Source organism: Macaca nemestrina, chromosome 2 (assembly GCF_043159975.1).
Source record: "Macaca nemestrina isolate mMacNem1 chromosome 2, mMacNem.hap1, whole genome shotgun sequence".
NCBI classification, from domain to species: Eukaryota; Metazoa; Chordata; class Mammalia; order Primates; family Cercopithecidae; genus Macaca; species Macaca nemestrina.
The window spans coordinates 151,472,936-151,499,512 of record NC_092126.1 but is presented as its reverse complement, the minus strand read 5'-3'; the positions used below and the strand labels follow the sequence as shown (position 1 = coordinate 151,499,512).

The 26,577-nt window shown below is 43.6% G+C and overlaps 1 protein-coding gene across 5 annotated transcripts in view; it reads left to right on the top strand.

Moving 5' to 3' along the window:
• LOC105477727 (Raf-1 proto-oncogene, serine/threonine kinase) overlaps positions 1-26,577 on the top strand; it is a 94,355-nt gene that overhangs the window by 9,973 nt on the left and 57,805 nt on the right. The window contains exon 1 of one of the 5 annotated variants that reach the window (XM_071092233.1): positions 620-643. The exons of the other annotated variants lie outside the window; for them this stretch is intronic. The gene's annotated coding sequence lies outside the window, so the exon portion shown is untranslated. Of the gene's footprint in view, positions 1-619; positions 644-26,577 lie in introns of those variants that run through there. 5 annotated transcript variants of the gene reach the window in all.

Genomic DNA, 26,577 nt, shown 5'->3' with positions numbered 1-26,577 from the left:
CCTGTGTATAATGTTTTTCAAAGAGATAAATTAATTACACAATTAATGACATCTTTTTATTTTTTTTTATTATTATTATTTTTTTTGAGACGGAGTCTCGCTCTGTCGCCGGGGCTGGAGCGCAGTGGCCGGATCTCAGCTCACTGCAAGCTCCGCCTCCCGGGTTTACGCCATTCTCCTGCCTCAGCCTCCTGTGTAGCTGGGACTACAGGCGCCCGCCACCTCGCCCGGCTAGTTTTTTGTATTTTTTTAGTAGAGACGGGGTTTCACCGTGTTCGCCAGGATGGTCTCGATCTCCTGACCTCGTGATCCGCCCGTCTCGGCCTCCCAAAGTGCTGGGATTACAGGCTTAAGCCACCGCGCCCGGCCGACATCTTTTTAAAAAGAACACTGTTTTCTTTCATCCTTGTGAGGTGTAAGAAGAAAAATAAGCAGAAAAAAAAAGAATAAAGTTTTTCTGTAAATTGATACATATAGTTGTAGTTACTTTATACTCATACCTTTTCTTTGTGTTGTGAGTGACAGAGTCTCACTCTGTCGCCCAGGTTGGAGTGCAGTAGTGTGATCTCCGCTCACTGTAGCCTTGACCTCCCAGGCACAAGCCATCTTCCCTCCTGAACCTCCTGAGTAGCTGGAACTACAGGTGTGTGCCACCACACTCAGCTAATTTTTGTAATTTTTGTAGAGATGGGGTTTTGCCATGTTGCCCAGGCTGATGTCAAACTGCTGAGCTCAAGCAATCCTCCCGCCTTGGCCTCCCAAAATGCTGGGATTATAAGCATGAGCCACTGTGCCCGGCCTCTCATACTCTTTTATTCTAAAATGTATTTAGGGCCAGCCTCTGTGGCTCATGCCTGTAATCCCAGCACTTTGGGAGGCGAAAGAGGGAGGATTGCTTGAGCCCAGGAGTTTGAAACCAGCCTGGGCAACATAGTGAGACCCCCCCATCTCTAAAATAGTAAAAATAATAATAACCGAAAATACTAGTTAGGCATGTGGTATGCATCTGTAGTTCTAGCTACTTGGTAGGCTGAGGAGAGAGGATTGCTTGAGTCCAGGAGTTGGAGGCTGCAATAAGTTATGATTGTGCCATGGTGCTCTAGCCTTGGCAACAGAGCAAGATGCTGTCTCTCGAAAAAAAAAATAAAAAGAAAAGATGAATAGTCTGTCTGAAATGGCCAGCAATCGCAGCTGCTGACCTGTATCTACTGTATAAGTCAAGCAGTTCAACTTTCTATTATAATGTCATGATTTTTCTTTGCTTCTTGGGAGCGCTTCCAGCATCACTTGTGGCACTTCATATGGGACTCATGGTGTTATTCAGAGTTTATGGTATTGTACTGTAGATGATGGAAAAATACAGAAGACCCATGAGAGACCTTTTTTTTTTTTTTGGAGACATAGTCTGGGTCTGTCGCCCAGGCTGGAGTGCAATGGCGTGATCTCAGCTCTCCTCTGCCTCCTGGGTTCAAGGGATTCTCCTGCCTCAGCCTCCCTAGTAGTTGGGATTGCAGGCCCTCACTACTACGACTGGCTAATGTTTATATTTTTAGTAGAGACGGGGTTTCATCATGTTGGACAGGCTGGTCTCGAACTCCTGACCTCAAGTGATCCACCAGCTCGGCCTCCCAAAGTGCTGGGATTACAGGAATGAGCCAATGTGCCTAGCCAAGAAATACCACTTTTTACTGCAATAGGAAATTTACTGGAGAGACCAACTGCTCACAGGGACACAAGGCCTTTTAAGTGGATACTTGCAACTTGTAACACTTGAGTTCACTGCAATAGTAAGAAGAGGTGGCTATGAAATTACTATAGTAATATAGTGTGTACAACAGGTTTGTTTTGTTTTGAGGCAAGGTCTTACTCTGTCACCCAGGCGTGCAGTGGCAAGATCTCAGCTCACTGCAACCTCCGCCTCCCAGGTTCAAGCGATTCTCCTGCCTCAGCCTCCCAAGTAACGGGGATTACAGGCTTGTGCCACTAAGCCCAGCTAATTTTTGTATTTTTGGTAGAGATGGGGTTTTACTCTGTTGCCCAGGGTGGTCTCAAACTCCTGGCCTTGAGCGATCTACCTCCGTCAGCTTCCCAAAGTGCTGGGATTATAGGCATGAGCTCTCACCCAGCCAACATCAGTTAATTTTGTGCAGTTATTTATTTATTTATTTATTTATTTATTTATTTATTTATTTTTGAGATGGAGTCTCACTCTGTTGCCCAGGCTGGAATGCAGTGGCTTAATCTTGGCTCACTGCACTCGCTGCAACCTCTACCTCCTGGGTTCAAGTGATTCTCCTGCCTCAGTCTCCCGAGTAGCTGCACAACACCTGGCTAATTTTTTGTATTTTTAGTAGAGACAAGGTTTCACCATGTTGGATGGGCTGATCTTGACCTCCTGACCTCCAATGATCCACCCGCTTTTGCCTCCCCAAGTGCTGGGATTACAGATGTGAGCCACTGCACCTGGCTGCAGTTATTTAATATACTGCATCTTAACATTTGTTTACATTTCTCTCAACTGCGAATGTGTGTCTGTGCAAATGGTGTTATATGGTCTGTAAGTAAGTGTATGCATAAGTTTTGATTTTTTTTTTTTTTTTTTTCTGAGACCAAGTCTAGCTCTGTCGCCCAGGCTGGAGTGCAGTGGTGCAAACTTGGCTCACTCCAGCCTCTGCCTCCTGGGTTCAAGTGATTCTCGTGCCTCAGCCTCCCGAGTGGCTGAGGTTACAGGCACCCGCCACCACGCCCAGCTAATTTTTGTATTTTTAGTAGAGACATGGCTTCACTGTGTTGGCCAGGCTGTTCTCAAACTACTGACCTTATGATCCCGCCCACCTTAGCCTCCCAAAGTGCTGGGGAAAAAAATCCACATATAAGTGGACCTGCACAGTTCAGTGCGTGTTGGGAAGGGTCAACTGCATATTGAGTGAAAACAGCACTAAAATATGTTAAGTAAGACCTCATATTTTTTGAAGAAAAATATTTACAATATGTATCTGTGCATGGAAAATACGGAGTCAGGGCAAGGTAGAGCATGCCTATAATCCCAGCACTTTGTGAGGCTGAGGCAGGAGGATCACTTGAGCCCAGGAGTTTGAGACCAACCTGGGCACCATAGCAAGCCCTCATCTCTACAGAAAGAAAACAAAAACAAAAAAACAAAATTTAACTGGGCCTGGGTACACCTGTAGTTCTAGCTACTTGAGAGGTTGAGGCGGCAGGATCACTTGAGGTCAGGAAGTTGAGGCTGTGGTGAGCCATGATCTTCCTTCTCACTGCACTCCAGCTTGGGCAACAGAGTGAGATCCTATCTCAAAAAAAAAAAGACTGGATACATGTCTACAAATGTTCACATTTGTCATCTATAGGTTATTTTAAGCTTTTGGTATTTTTCCATAGTTTTGGGGTTTTATTATTATTATTATTATTTGGCGCGATCTCGGCTCACTGCAACCTCTGCCTCCCGGGTTCAAGTGATTGTCTGTCTCAGCCTCCCGAGTAGCTGGAATTACAGGAACCCGCCACCATACCAGGCTAATTTTTGTATTTTTAGTAGAGACGGGGTTTTACCGTCTTGGCCAGGCTGGTCTTGAACACCTGACCTCATGATCCACCCACCTCAGCCTCCCAAAGTGCTGGGATTACAGGTGTGAGTCTCTGCACACGGCTTATTTTTGTTTATTATTATTATTATTTTTTGAGATGGAGTCTTGCTTTGTCTCCCAGGTTGGAGTGCAGTGGCATGATCTTGACTCACTGCAGACTGCCTCCTGGGTTCAAGCGATTCTCCTGCCTCAGCCTCCTGAGTAGCTGGGATTACAGGTACTCATCACCCTGCCTGGCTAATTTTTTGTATCATTTATTTATTTATTTATTTTTTTGAGACGGAGTTTCGCTCTTGTTGCCTAGGCTAGAGTGCAGTGGTGCGATCTCGGCTCACCATAACCTCCACCTCCTGGGTTCAAGCGATTCTCCTGCCTCAGCCTCCTGAGTAGCTGAGATTACAGGCATGCGCCACCACGCCTGGCTAATTTTGTATTTTTAGTAGAGACGGGGTTTCACCACGTTGGCCAGACTGGTGTCAAACTCCTGACCTCAAGTGATTCACCTGCCTCGGCCTCCCAAAATGCTGAGATTACAGGCATGAGCCACCGTGCCCGGCCTGTATTTTAAATTTGTTTTCCTCCCTCTTGAACATGTATTCTGTGATCAATTCGTGTATCTTTTTTTTTTTTTTTTTTTTTTTTTTTTTTGAGACCAAGTCTCGCTCTATTGCCCAGGCTAGGGAGCAGTGGTGCGATCTCAGCTCACTGCAACGTCTGCCTCCCGGGTTCCAGCAATTCTCGTGCCTCAGCCTCCTGAGTAGCTGGGACTACGGGCTAAGCCACCACGCCTGGCTAGTTTTTTTTTTTATTTTTAGTAGAGACAGGGTTTCACCACATTGGCCAGGCTGGTCTCAAACTCCTGACCTCAGGTGATCCACCCACCTCGGCCTCCCAAAGTGCTGCGATTACTGGCGTGAGCCACCACACCCAGCTCAATTCACGTATCTTAAAAAATTAGTATATTGGGAAAAGAGATTATTGCAAAAAAGCTGTATATATTGGTATGAGATTATAAGCATGTAGGAAAACACTGAAGAATAATTGGTTATTGGGGAAAGGAAAGGAAAGATAAAACAAAGAAGGAGTTAAAAGACCCCCTCTAATTTATGTAATGTTTAAGTGCTATAGAAAAAAAAAACAAAGCAGGGTAAACATTTTAGAAGCGGAAGGGCTTGCTATTTATAATGAGTGCGTTTGTAAAGACATTAAATGTAAAGATTTAAAATAAAAGGAAATGAAGTTATATAATAAGAAAGGCTACATGTATCCTTCATCAGGCTCATTTCTTTACCTGCTTGTCTGTGCTTATTCCCTGGGCACACTTTAGGTTTTGTTTTACCTCTGCGTTAGTCTGTTGAAATATTACCCCTTTAAGCTCAAATACGCAATGAAATATTCTTGTCTACCTCTTCCTCCATTCAAGCTAGAAGTGACCTTTCCACATTTCAGATTCTTATAGTACCTTTCTTAAGAATCCTCCCTACCCTTAATTTAATATTTTGTTGTAGGCCTACTTGTCTTCCTGAAAGCTCTTAGCCGAGTCCCTAGCACATACTCAATTTTTGTTAAACGGTGGTGGTTTTTACCTCTACTTTAAGGGGTTCTGGAATGCAAGGACTATGTCTTCCTGAACTTTATATTCCTCAAAGCAACTAACAGTTGAAAGTAGATTCTTAGAAATTGTTGAATGAATGGTGCTCTTTATTTTTATTTTCCTTTCATTCTATGATGGGTTACAGTCTATAGAGAGGCATTCTGGTTCTTTAGATTTATGTGATAGTGATTCAGTATTCATGAAAAAGGGTTAGGATAAATATTGTTAACTTTTCTCCATTAATATTCAGATATTTGAATACCTAATTTTGTGCAATGTCCTATACTAGATGATGGATTATAACAAGATATAGGAAATACATGTAGTTCTTCAATGCTTTGGTATATAATTATGTACGTTATATTTTCTTTTTTGAGATGGGGTTTCATTTTGTCACTCAGGCTAGAGTGCAGTGGTGCAGTCATGGCTCACTGCAGCTTCGACCTCCTGGACTCAAGCAATCCTTCTGTCTCAGCCTCCTGAGTAGCTAGGACTGTAGGCACAACTACCATGCACAACTAATTTTTTTTGAGACGAGTCTCGCACTGTCGCCCGGGCTGGAGTACAATGGCGTGATCTCGGCTCACTGCAACCTCCGCTTCCTGGGTTCACGCAGTTCTCCTGCCTCAGCCTCCCGAGTAGCTGGGATTACAAGTGCCCATCACCACACCTGGCTAATTTTTTGTATTTTTAGTAGAGACCGGATTTCACTATGTTGGCCAGACTTGTCTCGAACTCCTGACCTCGTGATCCGCCCGCCTTGGCGTCCCAAAATGCTGGAGTTATAGGCATGAGCCACTGTACCCGGCCGCCCAGCTAATTTAAAAAAATTTTTTCGGCCGGGCGCGGTGGCTCAAGCCTGTAATCCCAGCACTTTGGAAGGCCGAGACGGGCGGATCACGAGTTCAGGAGATCGAGACCATCCTGGCTAACACGGTGAAACCCCGTCTCTACTAAAATACAAAAAAAATTAGCCGGGCGAGGTGGCAGGCGCCTGTACTCCCAGCTACTCGGGAGGCTGAGGCAGGAGAATGGCGTGAACCCGGGAGGCGGGGCTTGCAGTGAGCTGAGATCCGGCCATTGCACTCCAGCCTGGGCAACAGAGCTAGACTCCGTCTCAAAAAAAAAAAAAAAAAAAAAATTTTTCGTAGGATTGATGTTCCCCCTTGGTTGCCCAGGCTGATCTTGAACTCCTGGGCTCAAGCACTCCACCCACCTCGGCCTCCCAAAGTGTTGGGATTATAGTTGTGTCTTTGCTCCTGACCCTAGGTTATGTATTTTTTTTTTTTTGTTTTGAGATGGAATCTCGCTCTGTCACCTGGGCTGGGGTGCAGTGGCGTGATCTCACTGCAACCTCCGCCTCCCGGATTCAAGCAGTTCTCCTGCCTCAGCCTCTCGAGTAGCTGGGATTACAGGCATGTGCCACCAGGCCCGGCTAGTTTTTTTTGTATTTTTAGTAGAGATGGGGTTTTACCATATTGGGCAGGCTGGTCTCGAACTCCTGACCTTGTGATCCACCCACCTTGACCTCCCAAAATGCTGGGATTACAGGCGTGAGCCGCTGCGCTCGGCCTACCCTAGGTTATATTTTTGTGTTTCATTTACTATTTTATCCTCTGGCAAAATAGCAGGGTATAATTTAGAGCTTTAATGAATTAATGGTGTAACAGTGAAAACTACATGTGTATGTGAGACAGTCCCTGGCCCCCATGCTGGAGTACAGTGGCACACTCATAGCTCACTGCAGCCTCAAACTCCTGTGCTCAGGTGATCCTCCGCCTCAACCTCCTGAGTAGCTGAGACCACTGGCATGTGCCACCATGCCCAGCTAATTTTGTTTTATTTTTGTAAAGATGGGGTGTCACTCTGTTGCCTAGGGTGGTCTTGAACTCCTTGTGGGATTACAGGCATGAATCACCATGCCTGGCCAGGGAAAAATTTTAAACATGTCCTTCTTTTGAGAAAATTATTGAAAAGTTGGTTAAAAGTAATTTCTGAAGAACAAATGATATTATCAGTTTTACAGGTGTCTTACTGTAACTCTTAGAAGTTGTTAAAGTTTACTATTGAGAGCACCACTAAAGACTAGGGAATTTTTCTTTTTCTTTTTTTTTTTTTTTGAAACTGAGTTTTGCTCTTGTTGCCCAGGCTGGAGTGCAATGGTGTGATCTCGGCTCATTGCAACCTCTGCCTCCTGGGTTCGAGCAATTCTTCTGCCTCAGCCTCCCAAGTAGCTGGAATTAAAGGTGTGCACCACCACATCCGGCTAATATAGATGGTTACTTTTTGAAATTTCTTTGGTAAGATGTAAACATGGGGGAATACGTCTTCTCTTGAGGACACATCTCTGCCCAAATGAGTGATGCCAGTGTATAGAATGAATGATTCACTTATATTCTGTGTCCTTATCTTTGAGGAGGGCTAATTTTTTTTTAACCACTTGTTGAATATGCAAGATTTACTATGAAAATTAATGCCTTTAGTGTGAAAGAGAAATTAGTGTTGAAATTGTTAGTGTTTCCAGGTGATTTTTTCTCCCTTCCTTCCTACTTCATTATGTAGCTTTTTTTTTTGCTCTTTTTTTTTCTTTTTTTTTTTAAACTCCACTGTTACTTGGCCATCTGAATAATCATTCCTAAACCATATTTTATTTGTACATTGTGTGTTATGGTACTTGTGTTAATGATGTACTTTGAATACAGGTCTGTTTATTTTAAAAATCAGCAGTTGCTGACTAGATGAAGAAGACAATGATTGATTTGAAGGTGAAAAGAAAAACAGGTTAAAAAAGAGTCCAGACAAAGTGATTTAAAATGAAAACAATTTCAAAGCTCATTTGTGGTGAGAGTTAAAAATAAAGTTGGCTCCAGGTATGGTTTGTGGAACTGATTGTTTTAGCATAATTGTTTTTGAACTAGCTCATTTTAAACTTGCATTTTTAAAGTTACACTTTTAAAATGATGGAGTCTGTTTTATAAACGTATATAGCCCCTGCTAACTTTTAGAAGAATAGAGTGGCTTATTTCTTCATGTGTGTTTATTCTGGGCTGTCATCTGATGAAGTTACCAGTTTGTGGTCAGAAATTGAGAAAGAGGAGTGAGGAAACTCAAAATATTGACACATACACATCACCTTGCAGTGCATGAGAGTGCCCTTTTGGACTGGTTAGGAAACTAGCATTTGAGCATATTTGTTCAGCAGAAACTTTTTGTGTGTGAAAGTTATTTTTTTCCAGTGTTGTGACCACTTGAAATTTATTTGTTTTCTTTGTTTAAGACAGGGTTCTCACTCTGTTGCTTAGGCTGGAATGCAGTGGCACAATCATGGCTCAGTACAACCTGGACCTCCCTGGGCTCAGGTGATCCTCCCACTGCAGCCTCCTGAGTAGCTGGGACTACACATGTGCTACACCATGCGTGGCTGATTTTTTGTAGAGATGGGATTTCTCCATGTTGTCCAGGTTGATCTCAAGCTCCTAGGCTCAAGCATTCCGCTTGCCTCAACCTCTCAAAGTGCTGAGATTACAGGGGTGAGCCACCACGCCTGGCCTGAATTTTTTTTTTAAAGAACAAAATGCTGGGAGGCCAAGGTGGGCAGATCACGAGGTCAGGAGATCAAGACCGTCTGGCTAACACGACGAAACCCTGTCTCTACTAAAAATATAAAAGATTAGCCAGGCATGGTGGTGGGTGCCTGTAGTCCCAGCTGCTCAGGAGGCTGAGGCAGGAGAATTGCATGAACCCGGGAGACGGAGCTTGTAGTGAGTGGAGATTGCGCCACTGCACTCCAGCCTGGGAGACAGAGCGAGACTCTGTCTCAAAATAAAAAAAAATAATAAATAAATAAAGAGGAAGAAACCAAGTGGATAGAGAGATGGAGTAAATACCCTAAATACAGACCGTGTATTTAATGGAAGATTAAGAGGATTATCTAGGGTAATTTTGGCTCTATTCTATCTTCACTGTAGAAATTTTTTTTTTTTTTTTTTTTTTTTTGAGACGGAGTCTCACGCTGTTGCCCAGGCTGGAGTGCAGTGGCGCGATCTCGGCTCACTGCAAGCCTCCCGGGTTCCCGCCATTCTCCTGCCTCAGCCTCCTGAGTAGCTGGGACTACAGGCGCCCGCCACCGCGCCCGGCTAATTTTTTTTTGTATTTTTAGTAGAGACGGGGTTTCACTGTGGTCTCGATCTCCTGACCTTGTGATCCGCCCGCCTCGGCCTCCCAAAGTGCTGGGATTACTGGCTTGAGCCACCGCGCCTGGCTTTTTTTTTTTTTTTAAATGGATTCTTACTTTGTCACCAGGCTGGAGTACAGTGGTATGATCTCGGCTCACTGCAACCTCCACCTCCCAGGTTCAGATGATTCTCCTGCCTCAGTCTCCCGAGTAGCTGGGACTACAGGCGTGTGCTACCACGCCCAGCTAATTTTTTGTATTTTTAGTAAAGAAGGAGTTTCACTGTGTTAGCCGGGATGGTCTTGATCTCCTGACCTTGTGATCCACCCAGCTTGGCCTCCCAAAGTATTGGGATTACAGGCGTGAGCCACCATGCCTGGCCAGAAATTTTTTTTTTTTTTTTTTGAGACAGAGTCTCAAGTCTCCAGGGCTGGACTGCAGTAGTGAGATTATAGTTCACTGCAGCCTTGACCTCCTGGGCTCAAGCAACCCTCCCACCTCAGCCTCCCAAGTAGCAGAAACCACAGGCGCCTGCCACTATGCCTGGCTGGGTTTTAATTTTTTGTAGAGATAGAGATCTCACTATGTTGCCCAGACTGGTTTCAAACTCTTGAGCTTAAACCATTCTTCTGCCTCGGCCTCCCAAAGTGTTGGGATTACAGTGAGCCACTGTGCCCGGCCTAGTTTATTTCATTGCTCTTTCTCCTCAATATTCCCAATCTATTTTCTAATCTTTTGATTTATCAGAAAGATACTTATAGTGTTAGAATATTTTAGTTAAATGATTAAAATATAAGCTGAGGCAGGGTGCGGTGGCTGGTGCCTGTAATCCTAACACTTTGGGAGGCCAAGGTGGCGGATCACCTGAGGTCAGGAGTTCGAAACTAGCCTGGCCAACATGGTGAAACCCTGTCTACTAAAAATACAAAAAAATTAGCCGGATGTGGTGGTGGTAGCCTGTAATCCCAGCTACTCAGGAGGCTGAGGCAAGAGAATCACTTGAACCCCAGAGGCGGAGGTTGCAGTGAGCCGAGATCACGCCACTGCACTCCAGCCTGGGTGACAGAGTGAGACTCCATCTCAAAATAAATAAATAAATAAATAAATAAATAAATAAATAAATGTAAACTGGCATTCACTTCAAATAAAATGTTGTATATAATTAATAGAACTACCTTTAAGAACAATGAAACAGGATATTTTATATTTCTCTTAAGCATTAAGCAGCTTTAAGTTATACATAGTATTTGGTGTATTTTCTTTTGTATTTGATATTCTGTTGTTTTTTTTTTTTTTGAGACGGAGTCTCGCTCTGTCGCCCAGGCTGGAGTGCAGTGGCCGGATCTCAGCTCACTGCAAGCTCCGCCTCCCGGGTTCACGCCATTCTCCTGCCTCAGCCTCCCGAGTAGCTGGGACTACAGGCGCCCACAACCGCGCCCGGCTAATTTTTTGCATTTTTAGTAGAGACGGGGTTTCACCGTGGTCTCGATCTCCTGACCTTGTGATCCGCCCGCCTCGGCCTCCCAAAGTGCTGGGATTACAGGCGTGAGCGACCGCGCCCGGCCTGTATTTGATATTCTGTCGCCCAGGCTGGAGTGCGGTGGCATGATCTTGGCTCACTGCAACGTCTGCCTCCCGGATTCAAGTGATTCTTCTGCCTCAGCCCCCCAAGTAGCTCGGATTACAGGCCCGTGCCACCACGCCCTGCTAATTTTTGTGTTTTTAGTAGAGGTGCGGATTCAGCATGTTGCTCAGGCTGATCTCGAACTCTTGGCCTCAAGTGATCCACTCACCTGGGCCTCCCAAAGTCCTGGGATTACAAGTGTGAGCCACTGCACTGGCCTGATACTAAATCTTGCCTTCTGTCTCCTTTCTTAGAGAAATAAGAAACTTTTTGAGGAAATGATAAGTGCAGGTAGAGAGAGAGAGATTTTCCAAAAAGTTGAGTTGGTTAATGCGGTGATTTAGGACTGTGCTGATGTCATTTACAAGGTTCTAAATTATAGACTAATGGGTAAAATATCTAGAATTGTCCCACATAGGGTCTACAGAGGATCTCTGAGAATCTGGAGACAATTTACAAAGAGTAAATGAATAAGGTAGTGTATTGTTAATATGGGGAAATACAGATTTCCCTAAGTAATGTGAGAGTTAAACATAGGTTTTTCACAGGTGTCCTGTGCTTTGGAACCTGGGATTTAATTTTTGGAATACAGCAACAGTGATTAAGAGCTTTAGACATTGAACTCAGAAAAATTCAGGCTGGAGGTTTAAGAGCTATCTAGAAGAGTTTCTAATTATTGTATTTTATTTAGTTAGTTAATTTTTTGTAGAGTGAAAGTCTCACTATGTTGCCCAGGGGGCTAGTCTTGAACTCCTGGGCTCAAGCGGTCCTCATGCCTTGGCCTCCGCAAGTGTTGGGATTAAGCCACTGCACCCAGCCAGAGTTCCTGATTGTTGTAATGAATAGAACACCTTTTTTTTTTTTTTTTTTTTTTTTTAAAGATGGAGTTTTTATCTTGCCACCCAGGCTATAGTACAATGATGCAATCTTGGCTCACTGCAATCTCTGCCTTCCATGTTCAAGTGATTCTCCCTGGCTCAGCCTTGAGAGTAGCTGGGATTACAGGCACCTGCCACTATACCTAGCTAATTTTTGTATTTTCAGTAGAGACGGGGTTTCACCATGTTGGCCAGGCTGGTCTTGGCCAGGCCAAGTGATCTGCCTGCCTTGGCCTCCCAAAGTGCTGGAATTATAGGCGTGAGCCACCGTGCCTGGCACTAGAACATCATTTCTAATCAATTTCTGATATATTTCAATCATATAATTGTTGCTTATTTAACAAACAATAATAAGTAACATTTACCATCTCAGGTGTAAAGCTGTGTGCTTCCCATATATTAATCCTCACATACTAAGAAATATGTCAAGTAGGGAGAAAGAAACACAGGTAAATCTTAAGCTTCAGATGTCAGTAAGGAAAATGCTGTTTAAAAATACAGGCAACTGGCGAGGAAAGTGCTGTTTAAAAATGCAACTGCCGAGCGTGGTGGCTCACACCTGTAATCCCAGCACTTTGGGAGACTGAGGCGGGCGGATCATGAGGTCAGGAAATTGAGACCATCCTGGCTAATATGGTGAAACCCTGTCTTTACTAAAAATACAAAAAATTAGCCGGGCATGGTGGTGGGCACCTGTGGTCCCAGCTACTCTGGAGGCTGAGGCAGGAGAATGGCGTGAACCCAGGAGATGGAGCTTGCGGTGAGCCAAGATCGCATCACTGCACTCCAGCCTGGGCGACACAGCAAGACTCTGTCTCAAAAAAAAAAAAAAAAAAATACAGGCAACTGCCGGTGGGGCGCGGTGGCTCACATCTGTAATCCCAGCACTTTGGGAGGCTGAGGCAGGCGGATCACGAGGTCAGGAGATCGAGACCATGGTGAAACCCTGTCTCTACTAAAAAACAGAAAAAAATTAGCCGGGCGCGGTGCGGGCACCTGTAGTCCCAGCTACACGGGAGGCTGAGGCAGGAGAATGGCGTGAACCCGGGAAGTGGACCTTGCAGTGAGCTGAGATTGCGCCACTGCACTCCAGTCTGGGCAACAGAGCAAGACTCTGTCTCAGAAAAATTAAAAAAAAAATACAGGCAACTGGCCGGGCGCAATGGCTCACACCTGTAATCCTAGTGCTTTGGGAGGCTGAGGCGGGTGAATCTCCTGAGGTCAGGAGTTTGAGACCAGCCTGGCCAACATGATGAAACCCCATCTCTATTAAAAATACAAAATATTAGCTGGGCATGGTGGCACCTGCCTGTAATCCCAGCTACTCAGGAGGCTGAGGCAGGAGAATCGCTTGAACCTGGGTGGCGCAGGTTGCAGTGAGTGGAGATCATGCCATCGCACTCCAGCCTGGGCAACAAGAGGAAAACTCAATCTCAAAACAACAACAACAACAACAACAACAACAACAACAACAACAAAGGGCACCTTAATGTGTTCAGGTTGTTTTTTTTTTTTTTTTTTTTTTTTTTTTGAGACGGAGTCTCGCTCTGTCGCTCAGGCTGGAGTGCAGTGGCCAGATCTCAGCTCACTGCAAGCTCCGCCTCCCGGGTTCCCGCCATTCTCCTGCCTCAGCCTCCCGAGTAGCTGGGACCACAGGCGCCACCACCTCGCCCGGCTAATTTTTTGTGTTTTTAGTAGAGACGGGGTTTCGCCGTGTTAGCCAGGATGGTCTCGATCTCCTGACCTTGTGATCCGCCCATCTCGGCCTCCCAAAGTGCTGGGATTACAGGCTTGAGCCACCGCGCCCGGCCATGTGTTCAGGTTGTTATGCCAGATACAGACTTTGTAAGCTCTTGCTACCAGTTCCTCCTCTTCCCTCTGCTTTCAAACCAAGGGGAAACTCAGGGCAGCCAGATAATACTACAACAGAATTTTCACTCTAGGGCATTGCTTAGGTTATTTTGATGTGTAGGAATTCCTTTGTATTGCCTAACATTCACAATTAATGTCATGATTTGTAGTTGAGCAGTCTTCTAATTACATGGAGAATTTATTTTATTTATTTATTTATTTTGAGACGAAGTCTCGCTCTGTCGCCCAGGCTGGAGTGCAGTGGCGTGATCTCGGCTCACTGCAAGCTCTGCCTCCAGGGTTCACGCCATTCTTCTGCCTCAGCCTCCCAAGTAGCTGGGACTACAGGCGCCCGCCGCCACGCCCGGCTAATTTTTTGCATTTTTAGTAGAGACGGGGTTTCACTGTGTTAGCCAGGATGGTCTCGATCTCCTGACCTCGTGATCCACCTGCCTCGGCCTCCCAAAGTGCTGGGATTACAGGCGTGAGCCACTGCGCCCGACCTTATTTTATCTATTTATTACCAACTTTGGGGAGAATATTTTGGGAATGAAGATTTAAGAAATGACTTTAAAAACCAGACGCGCCAGGCGCGGTGGCTCAAGCCTGTAATCCCAGCACTTTGGGAGGCCGAGGCGGGCGGATCACAAGGTCAGGAGATCGAGACCACAGTGAAACCCCGTCTCTACTAAAAATACAAAAAATTAGCCGGGCGCGGTGGCGGGCGCCTGTAGTCCTAGCTACTCAGTAGGCTGAGGCAGGAGAATGGCGTGAACCCAGGAGGCGGAGCTTGCAGTGAGCCGAGATCGCGCCACTGCACTCCAGCCTGGGCAACAGCGTGAGACTCCGTCTCAAAAAAAAAAAAAACAAAACAAAAACAAAACAAAAAAAAACCAGACGCGATGGCTCACTTCTGTAATCCCAGCACTTTGGGAGGCCAAGGTGGGTGAATCATTTGAGGTCAGGAGTTCGAGACCAGCCTGGCTAACACGGTGAAACCCTGTCTCTACTGAAAATACAAAAATTAGGCCGGACGCGGTGGCCAACCCCTGTAATCCCAGCATTTTGGGGGGGCTGAGGCAGGTGGATCACGAGGTCAGAAGTTCAAGACCAGTCTGGCCAACATAGTGAAACCGGTCTCTACTAAAAATAATTAGCTGGGTGTGGTGGTGTGCACCTGTAATCCTAGCTACTCAGGAGGCTGAGGCAGGAGAATCGTGTGAACCTGGGAGGTGAAGGTTGCAGTGAGCCGAGATTGCGCCATTGCACTCCAGCCTGGTAACAGTGTGAGACTCTGTCTTGAAAAAAAAAAATAAAAAAAGACAAATACAAAAATTAGCAGGGCGTTGGTGGTGCACACCTGTAGTCCCAGCCACTCAGGAGGATGAGGTAGGAGAATTACTTGAACCCAGAGGTGGAGGTTGCAGTGAGCCAAGATTGTGCCACTGCACTCCAGCCTGGGTAACAGAGCAAGACTCCATCTCAAAAAAAAAGACTTAAACGGGTAATATGGTTATTATATTCCTACCTGTCTTAATTCTTTATCCATTTGCTGTAGATTATAATGTTAGCTTTATGAATGAAAGGTTATATTTTTCCAGCTACTCAGGAGGCTGAGGTGGGAGGATTGTTTGAGCCCAGGAGTTTGAGGCTACAGTGAGCTGTGATGAAGTTACTGCACTTCCAGCTAGGTGACAAAGGGAGACTCCATGTCTAAAAAACAAAGATTCGATTTTTGATACACCATCTATTAATATATTATTTGAGTAAAAAGAAAGGAAAAGTTATAAAAAAGCATTAAGAATATGACTGCCCTAAAGTAATGAATTTAAGCTAAATCTTTTGTTGTTTAGAAGTGAAGTAAAAGTCTCTTAAATATGAAGAAAAATTTTAATTGCTTGTAATATATAAGACATGGTATATGCAGTCTTTTTCTTTCCTCCACACAGAGGTCTGATGCGTTATTTATAAACAGTATTTAAAAGTAATGTAATAAGCCAGGCACAGTGGCTAACACCTTTTTATCCCAGCTCTTTGGGAGGCTGAGCTGAGAGGCTGCTTGAGGCCGAGAGTTCAAGACTAGCCTGGGCAACGTAGTGAGACACCCTCCCGCCCCGCCCCACCTCTACAAAAAAAATGAATAAATACAGTATAGTACAGTAATTAGGAACTCTTCTAGATAGGGCTTAAACTTCAGCCTGGTTTTTTCTGAGTTCAATGCCTAAAGCTCTTAACCACTACATTACTGTATTCCAAAAAATTAAGTCCTAGGTTTCAAAGTGCAGATCAACTGTGAAAAACAAAAAATTTTAGAGGGAGTATAATAGTAACATCATTAAACAATAAAATTTTCAAATCCTAATGTACCATTTAAATCAGTATTGTAATGGAAAGAACTGTAAAGTCTGAGTATCTGAATTTTTAATTTTGCTTGTCTTAAATTGTCACTAAACCTTTTGAACTTTACTTTTTTTCTTCATCAGAAAAAGGGGTATTATGAATAATACCTGCTTCAGCCTGTTTAATTCTAACAGTTCTATGAGATAATGGTAAGGAGAGCTGAATAAATCGTAGAGCTGTGCTAAATTAAATTCTAAGTTCTCTTGACTAAGTAAATTTCTTGAGTCGGAACTACACAAAAAGCATTGCTGGGTTCTAACAAGTTAGGTTTTAGGTAGATCTAAGAATCTCTTAAAACCTTATTTAACACCAAAAGGCTGGCTACCTTAGATGTTTTTGTCCTGCCACCTTAATTTTCTTTCTTTTTTTTTTTCCCAGACTGAGTCTTGCTCTGTCACCAGGCTGAAGTGCAGTGGTGCGATCTTGGCTCACTGCAACCTCCAACTCCCTGGTTCAAGCAATTCTCCTGCCTCAGCCTCCTGAGTAGCTGGGATTACAGGCACGTGCCACCATGCCCAGCTAATATTTTGTATTTTTAATAGACACAAGGTTTCATCATGTTGGCCAGGATGGTCTGTATCTCCTGACCTTGCGATCCACCCACCTTGGCCTCCCAAAGTGCTGGGATTACAGCCATAAGCCACCGCGCCCGGCCACCTTAATATTTTTAAGTGAAATATAGTATTTGAGGAAAAACTAAAAAATGAAGTTTTTTCAAAGTGCCTTATGATGATTGATTTGCTAAGGCATTTTTGAAGAAAACTTTAAAATGTCCATGCCTGAAGTATTTACATTGTTTATTGTGTGTGGGTGTTTCCCTACTCAGAAAGGGCAATAGGAATATTTGACTGCTTGGCCTTGCTAATAAGCAAAAGCATAGAGCCAAGGGATAGGACAAAACAAAGTCATCCTTAACCCTAAGTTTTTCCAGCTGCTGCTTGACTCTCTTTTGGACAGAAGTTTTAAGACTTGTAGTTCTTGCACACTTAACTGCTGAGAAGCTTGCTGCTTTAGTCAGAGTTGTGATAATTCTTACCACTGTCCAAAGGAATCTAATCTGATTTTTCGGGAGAATAGTTACGGCAGTACAATCCATTAGAAAACTTACGTGGGTGTTCTAGTATGATTTACTTCTCTAGACGTTGATAAAATAACATTTCCACTCAAACACTTGTGCCTCAGATTTAGCTTTAATGTGACAGAGGTATCTTAAAATATTAGGATTCAAATCTCTTAAAATGATACCCTAAGTACAGGTAGTAACTTTTTAATAATTGTAGTCTTTCCAGATTTGACTTGTCCCAAAGCTACTTCGTTGTACTTTGTATGTGTGCTGCTCCCTAATAATCTTGCACCTTGAACATAGTTGTGCTTTCTTCTTTTTTACAAGATATGATAAACTGAAAAAACCCAGCAAAACCTTTCCAGGGTTTTTGAAAGTTTGCTAATTTATAGTTTATTAATCTGGTACTATTTATTCATTTTTAGAAATGCCTCTGAATGCAACGATTCACTGAAATTATTTCTAGGGGTGGACCACAGGGTGAGGAGGCTGAATTGACTATGTGGAGTTGAAAATACCTTTATCACAACCCTGTATTCTTCTGGATTATGAACATCAGAATAAATGATATAAGATTCCTGTGTAAGATCACTTCTCAGCAGTTCATTAGGAATTCCACAAGGAGATAAACTGGATTTCTTTTTTCTTTTATTTTTGAGACAGTTTTGCTCTTGTTGCCCAGGCTGGAGTGCAGTGGTGCTATCTCAGCTTACTGCAACTTCCGCCTCCCGGGTTCAAGCGATTCTTCTGCCTCAGCATCCCAAGAGTGTTCCTGCCTGCTATATAATCTGTTTATAAGCCCCATGGTGCTTTGTGTAGATTGAGATATGAGGATTATGGAAATAGTGCTCAGAGCTCTGCAGGCTGTCTGGAAATACAGTACACCTTTTTGCTTTAGCCAGCAGAATATTTGTGAGTTCTCTGCTGAAGCCTGGGGATTGGGTGGTGGATGTTGTGCTTTTATCTGTCATTTGATTTGTTGCCTGAGGACAGAAGTGCAATATTATGGGTTGGACTTGTGTCTTGCCTTACCAGTGTTTAGACTTTTTACAAGGTAATGAATCTTACTTCTTGAAAGGATAGGAGATGAAAATCTATGTCCTCCTGCTTCTGTTCTTCTCTTTCTTCGTAGCTTTCCACTTGGCATATAGCAGAAAACTCTTTGGCTATATTTGGTGCATTTTGTTGGTGGAATTCTTCAAGAATGCATTCTTGACTTTTTTTTTTTTCTGAGACAGAGTCTTGCTCTATCACCCAGGCTGGAGTACAGTGGCATGATCATGGCTCTCTGCAGCCTCAACTTCCCAGTTAAGCCATCCTCTCACCTCAGCCTCCCACCCCGGGGCCCCGCCCCAATAACTGGGACCACAGGCCCATGCCACCATACCTGGTGTCTCCCTATGTTGCCCGGGCTGCCTATAAAACTTGACGTTCAACAATCTCTTGTTTTTATTCATTGAGAAATTGGCTTCATCCTTTTACTGAAATGGGAGAAGTATTATTTATCTTACTATTTTTTAAGTTAATTAATTATTATTATTATTTTCACTGAGACAAGTCTCGCTCTGTCACCCACGCTGGAATTCAGTGGCCCGATCTCAGCTCACTGCAAGCTCTGCCTCCTGGGTCCAAGCCATTCTTCTGCCTCAGCCTCCCGACGAGCTGGGATTATAGGCACCCGCCACCGCCCCTGGCTAGTTTTTTTTTTTAGTGGAGATGGGGTTTCACCATGTTAGCCAGGATGGTCTTGATCGCCTGACCTCATGATCCACCTGCTTCAGCCTTCCAAAGTGCTGAGATTACAGGCATGAGCCACTGCACCCGGCCTACATTAATTTTTTTGAGACAGAGTTTTGCTCTTGTTGCCCAGGCTGGAGTGCAATGGCGTGATCTGGGCTCACTGCAACCTCTGCCTCCTGGGTTCAAGCAATTCTCCTGCCTCAGCCTCCCAAGTAGCTGAAATTACAGGCACCTGCCACCATGCCCAGCTAATTTTTTTGTATTTTTAGTAGAGACAGGGTTTCACAATGTTGGCCCAACTGGTCTCGAACTCTTGACCTCAGATGATCCACCTGCCTCAGCTTCCCAAAGCGCTGGGATTACAGGCGTGAGCCACCACACCGGGTTTAGAATCTAAACTACAACTAGCATTACATAGTTATGCTTAAGAACGCGTTTTTGGGGCCAGGTACGGTGGTTCACATGTGTAATCCCAGCACTTTAGGAGGCCAAAGCAGGTAGCTCACTTGAGCTCAGGAGTTCAAGACCACCTGTGCAACATGGTGAAACCCTGTCTCTATGAAAATGCAAAAATTAGCCAGATGTGGTGGCGTGTGCCCATGTTCCCAACTGTTTGGGAGGCTGAGGTGGGAGGATCCCTTGAACTCAGGAGGCCGAGGTTGTAATAAGCTGAGATCGCAGCCCTACACTCCAGCCCGGGTGACAGAGCAAGTCCCTGTTTCCAAAAAAAAAAAAAAAGCATTTTTGTTTGGGGACATGGCCTCCAAATATTTTGAAATTGTTATATTTCCTGTAAGTGGAACTATTTTGTCTCCATATCTGAAATCTTTTTGTTCCTGTACATTTTTGTTATTATTATACTTTAAGTTCTAGGGTACATGTGCACAACGTGCAGGTTTGTTACATATATATACATGTGCCATGTTGGTGTGCTGCACCCGTTAACTCGTCATTTACATTAGATATATCTCCTAATGCTATCCCTCCTCCCTCCCCCAACCCCACAATAGGCCCCAGTGTGTGGTATTCCCCACCCTGTGTCCAAGTGTTCTCATTGTTCAGTTCCCACCTATGAGTGAGAACATGCAGTGTTTGGTTTTCTGTCCTTGCGATAGTTTGCTCAGAATGATGGTTTCCAGCTTCATCCATGTCCCTACAAAGGACATGAACTCATCCTTTTTTTATGGCCACATAGTATTCCATGGTGTATATGTGCCACATTTTCCTAATCCAGTCTATCATTGATGGACATTTGGGTTGGTTCCAAGTCTTTGCTATTGTGAATAGTGCTGCACTAAACATATGTGTGCATGTGTCTTTATAGCAGCATGATATATAATCCTTTGGGTATATGCCCAGTAGTGGGATGGCTGGGTCAAATGGTATTTCTAGTTCTAGATCCTTGAGGAATCACCACACTGTCTTCGACAATGGTTGAACTAGTTTACAGTTCTACCAACAGTGTAAAAGTGTTTCTGTTTCTCTACATCCTCTCCAGCACCTGTTGTTTCCTGACTTTTTAATGATCTGCATTCTAACTGGTGTGAGATGGTATCTCATTGTGGTTTTGATTTGCATTTCTCTGATGGCCAGTGATGATGAGCACTTTTTCATGTGTCTGTTGACTGCATATATGTCTTCTTTTGAGAAGTGTCTGTTCATATCCTTTGCCCATTTTTTGATGGAGTTGCTTGATTTTTTTTCTTGTAAATTTGTTTAAGTTCTTTGTAGATTCTGGATATTAGCCCTTTGTCAGATGGGTAGATTGCAAAAATTTTCTCCCATTCTGTAGGTTGCCTGTTCATTCCGATGGTCGTTTCTTTTGCTGTGCAGAAGCTCTTTAGTTAAATTAGATACCATTTGTCAGTTTTGGTGTTTTAGTCATGAAGTCCTTGCCCATGCCTATGCCTGAATGGTATTGCCTAGGTTTTTCTTCTAGGGTTTTTATGGTTTTAGGTCTAACATTTAAGTCTTTAATCCATCTTGAATTAATTTTTGTATAAGATGTAAAGAAAGGATCCAGTTTCAGCTTTCTGCGTATGGCTGGCCAGTTTTCCCAGCACCATTTATTAAATAAGGAATCCTATCCCTATTTTTTGTTTTTGTCAAGTTTGTCAAAGATCAGATGGTTGTAGATGTGTGGTATTATTTCTGGGGGTTCTATTCTGTTCCATTGGTCTATATCTCTGTTTTGGTACCAGTACCATGCTGTTTTGGTTACTATAGCCTTGTAGTATAGTTTGAAGTCAGGTAGCGTGATGCCTCCAGCTTTGTTTTTTTGTCTTGCAGCAATGCGGGCTCTTTTTTGGTTCCATATGAACTTTGAAGTAGTTTTTTCCAATTCTGTGAAGACAGTCTTTGGTAGCTCGATGGGGATGACATTGAATCTATAAATTACTTTGGGCAGTATGGCCATTTTCACAATATTGATTCTTCCTATCCGTGAGCATGGAATCCATTTGTTTGTGTCCTCTTTTATTTTGTTGAGCAGTGGTTTGTAGTTCTCCTTGAAGAGGTCCTTGATGTCCCTTGTAAGTTGGATTCCTAGGTATTTTATTCTCTTTGAAGCAATTGTGAATGGGAGTTTACTCATGATTTGGCTCTCTGTTTGTCTGTTATTGGTGTATAGGAATGCTTGTGATTTTTGCACATTGATTTTTGTATCCTGAGGTTGCTTATCAGCTTAAGGAGGTTTTGGGCCGAGACAGTGGGGTTTTCTAAATATACAATCATGTCATCTGCAAACAGGGGCAATTTGACTTCCTCTTTTCCTAATTGAATACCCTTTATTTCTTTCTCTTGCCTGATTGCCCTGGCCAGAACTTCCAACACTATGTTGAATAGGAGTGGTGAGAGAGGGCATCCCTATTTTGTACTAGTTTTCAAAGGGAATGCTTCCGGTTTTTGCCCATTCAGTATGAATGGCTGTGGATTTGTCATAAATAGCTCTTATTATTTTGAGATACGTCCCATCAATACCTAGTTTATTGGGAGTTTTTAGCATGAAGAGCTGTTGAATTTTGTCAAAGTCCTTTTCTGCATCTGTTGAGATAATCGTGTGGTTTTTGTCATTGGTTCTGTTTATATGATGGATTACGTTTATTGATTTGCGTATGTTGCATCCCTGCAAGGCTGGTTCAACATACGCAAATCAATAAACGTAATCCATCATGTTCCTGTACATTCTTTTGCATTCTGCATAACCTTATGTATGTTTAAAAACACATTTTTACATGTCTTTTTTTTTTTTTTTGTATTTTTAGGCTGTGTTGGCCAGGCTGGTCTCGAACTCCTGACCTCAGGTGATCTGCCCATCTCAGCCTCCCAAAGTGTTGGGATTACAGGCATGAGCCACCATGCCCGGCCCATTTTTACATTTCTTGAGCAGGAGCCCTGTAGTTTAAAAGTCCCTTTTATTTTCAGCAGTGTATGTTTAGGACAAATCGGTTGTGTGAGTAGGTAGGAAATATTTACCATTTACTGTGACAGAACAGATGAACAAGAATGTGTTTGGTTTTATTTGTAATATAAAACACCTATGAAGAGAAATGCCAAACAATAGTAGTAAATCAACCTTTGGAAATACCTCTGACATAGAATTCTATAGTAGCTTTAATTGGGTATTATTATCAGCTGGTCTGTTTGGATTTGTTTGATGAACTGTTACATGACTTTGACTGCCAGCCAGCCATTATCCTGGCTGCTCCTTAGCTGACTGCCAGTCAACAATTACTCCATGCAGATTCTATAGTTTTTGCACAGTTGTCAATGTTCTAGTCCTGAGTATAGTCTTTTGGCATAATGTGGCTCATAAACGACTACACTGATAACTTTTGTGAGAACTCACCACTTCCCAGATAGCCCAGATACCATATGTTATTCATGCAGCAAATTTCTCTTAAGAGCTTGCCAAATGCTAGATACTTAAAGGCAGTGGGCTTATAAGGGTGAACTGAACTTAGCTTCTTGGAGCATGCTACCTAGTGGTATAGGCAGACAATAATCATTGAGCAGGCAAATACCTAATATTATTTCAAATGGTGATGAATTATTATGAAAACCGTAAAGCTGAGTAAAGAGAAGAATGATGGAGAAGGACAGGATACACTTGAACCAGGGTGGTCAGGGGAGGTCCTGTTTGATAGGTAACAGGCCAGGCCATCATGAAAGGTCTTGTAGGTCACAGTTAAAGAATATGAGTGCTGATTTGAGTGTAATAAAGAACAGATAAAGGGTATTTAATAATATGTCCAAATTTGTGTTTTTTTGTTTTGTTTTGAGACAGAGTCTTGCTCTGTTGCCCAGGCTGGAGTGGAGTAGCGCAATCTCGGCTCACTGCAACCTTTGCCTCCTGGGTTCAAGCAATTCTCCTGCCTCAGCCTCCCGAGCAGCTGGGATTACAGGCACGTGCCACCACACCCGACTGATTTTTGTATTTTTAGTAGAGACAGGGTTTCACCACATTGGCCAGGGTGGTCTCAAACTCCCTGACCTCAGGTAATCCACCCACCTCAGCCTCCCAAAGTGCTGGGATTACAGGAGTGAGCCACTGTGCCCAGCTTCGATTTGTGTTTTAAGAACACAATGACTGTGCTCAGTAGAGGACAGATTGCTTTCAAATGTTAATAGAGATGGAGGTGGGTGGATCACCTGAGGTCAGGAGTTCCAGAACAGCCTGGTCAACATGGCGAAACACTGCCTCTACTAAAAATACAAAAATTTGCCAGGTGTGGTGGCATGCACCTGTAGTCCCCGCTACTCAGGAGTCTCCCGGCCCGCGGGATAGTCGAAGCAGGCCCTGGAAGAGGGGGTGGGAATTTGGGGAACAAGAGATACGAGAAATGGAGACAAGACAGTGCTCTGATCAAGTCTCGTTTAATGGCGGTAATGCAGTGCCTTATATACACTTGGAGGGAAAGGGGTTGGGCCAGAGGCGGAGATGACCTCATAGTGGAGGCGTGGCCAGATAGGTATTGGTTTCTCTGGTCGAACGTCATGTTGCACCTGCGCTGTCAGGTAGTAATTTTCGCGGGCGCGGGGAAAAATGGGTGAAGAAGCAGCAGGAAGAGCGCCATCTTTTATGAGGTATTAATACAGGGAAAAAAGGCAAAGATAGGGAGAAGGTGTGGGGTGGAAACGAACATAGCTCAGGCGTCTTCAATCGTCAGCTACTACTCGCTATGGCCGGGGCGTGCAGCTCCGGACAGGTCCCCCTTTTAATTATTTTATGATGAGAAAACGACCCCTCGGGAACTGCGCCTGTCTTAGGTTGGGTCAACTCATCCCCACCTTCTAGGCCCGTCATGGGATAAGGCAGCAGCAAAGGCGGCCCTCCTGTCTTAGGCTCCGATGGAGATAGTGTCCTCTTACCCGTCATTGACTGTCCAGTTCAGCACACAGGGGAGGTGGTCTTATTAAGGTAAATAAGACTCACCATTTTCAGTCATCTCAAGGCGATGATAATGGACCTGTATAGGTTTGGCCTGGAAGGCCTCGATTTGTTGTCTGACGAATGCCATAAGCTTATTAAAGATTATAGGCCCGAGAGTGAGAAAGAGTAGAAGAGTAAGTAAAGGACCAAGAAATGGCAGGAGATAGGGGAGAAGTCCATCGAGTCCAGTCCACAAGGGATTAGCGACCAGACCTTTTCTGCGCTCTTCTAGTTCTTCCTGTAAAGTCTTCATCTTATCTCTGACGATTCCGGATTTGTTGGCGTAAAAACAGCACTTTTCATTTCCATGACTGGTCTGGCATTAGGTAAGCTGTCTTGCCCGAGCAAGTCACCTGGGTGATTCTGTCTGACGGAGGTTCAGATACCTGTCCCCCTCTGCAATCACAAGGCTGGCCGTGTTGTTTTCGTAATAATTCTCTTGCCTTACGAGGGTCACCAAAACCTGCATAGACTGTCACTATGTTATATAGAGCGATTATTCTCCAAAGGAATCTCATGTTAGGCTTCATTTTCTGAAAAACAAAAAGGAAAGAACTTCTCAGGGAGATTTATCTTCCCTGGACTGACAATGGTTATGATTTATTTGTCTTACCAATCTTTCAGGCAGACATCTGGCTGCATCATTTTTTTGTGAGAAGATGCATACTGAGCCTCTTCCCCAGATTAAAACTGGATCGGGGCCATGCCATGAATTATCAAGTGGATCTTTCCATTTTACCATTGCAAACTGTTTTTGAGATTCAGGATGCCAGAAACGATCGGCAGCCGATTTTCCATGACTGTCCAAATTTTAAAAATTAAGGATAAACAGGGCATGATTGAGTATGTTTCTAGGGGTACCCTTCACGGGGTACCAGCTCCCCCCTTTTAATTTTGTGATAATAGTTTTTAATGACAGATGAGCTCTTTCTACTATACCTTGTCCTTGGGGATTATAGGGAATACCTGTGGTATGTTTAATTTGTAGGGTATTACAGAATTGTAAAAAGGTTTTGGCTATATAACCAGGGCCAGTGTCTGTTTTGATTTGTTTGGGTATTCCTAAAATAGAAAAGCAATGTAATAAATGAGCTATGACATGTTTGGTGGCCTCTCCTGTTTGGAGAGTTGCACTGATGAATCCACTATAGGTGTCTATGCATACATGGATATATTTTAGCTGACCGAATTCTAAGTGGTGAGTAACGTCCATTTGCCAAATTTCATTGGGGATGAGTCCTCGGGGGTTAACTCCTAGATAGGGAACAGGTAAATACGTTATGCAGTTGGCGCATTGTTTAACTATTTGTCGAGCTTGTTCTCTGGTAAGTTTAAACATGAGTCTTAAGGTTTGGGCGTTTAAATGATGTAAGGCATGTGCTTTTTGTGCTTGTTGCAAATTGTCTGTAGTGACTGTGGCTATGATTTTTGTTGCCGCGTCAGCTGTTGCGTTACCTTGTGTTAAAGGTCCCGGTAATCCTGAATGTGCTCTAATATGCCCAAGAAAAAAGGGAGTAGTCCTTTTTCGAATAAGTTGTTGACATTGTAAAAATAGGTCAGCTGTGTCTGAAATATGTTTAATTTGAGGCACGGTCTCTAAGAGGGGTATTGAATGAGCCAGATAGGTGCTGTCTGTGTAAATGTTAAGTGGCTGACAAGGAAAAGCTGATAATGCTGCAATTATAGCTCGCAATTCGACCAGCTGAGCTGATGTATAAGTGGTCTGGAATTTAACGACTACATTATTGTAAGTGTAAGCGGCAAGTCCTGTGGAAGATCCATCAGTGAAAATTAGTAATGCGTCATTGAGAGGTTCTTTACTGGTAATATGGGGAAACACAAACGCATGAAGTTTACAAAATTGAATAAGTTTGTTAGGTGGGTAATGGTTGTCAATCGCGCCAGTATAAGAAGCGCAAGCAATTGGCCAGGCTTCCGTATTTTGTAACAGCCAATGAATGTGTGATTGAGTGTAGGGCTGTATAATGGTAGAGGGTTCTTTTCCAAAGTATTTTCTACTGTTTTCTCTTCCCAAGATAATTAGATCAGCTATGGCATCATAATAAGGCAACAAAACCTTTTTAGGGGAGGAGGGCAGGTGTACCCACATAATGGGATTGTTCTGCCAAAATAGGCCAGTAGGGGTTATTGTTGTGTTAAAAATAAGGAATATTAATGGCTGAGAATAGTCAATACTGGTAACAAATTGTGTTGCAA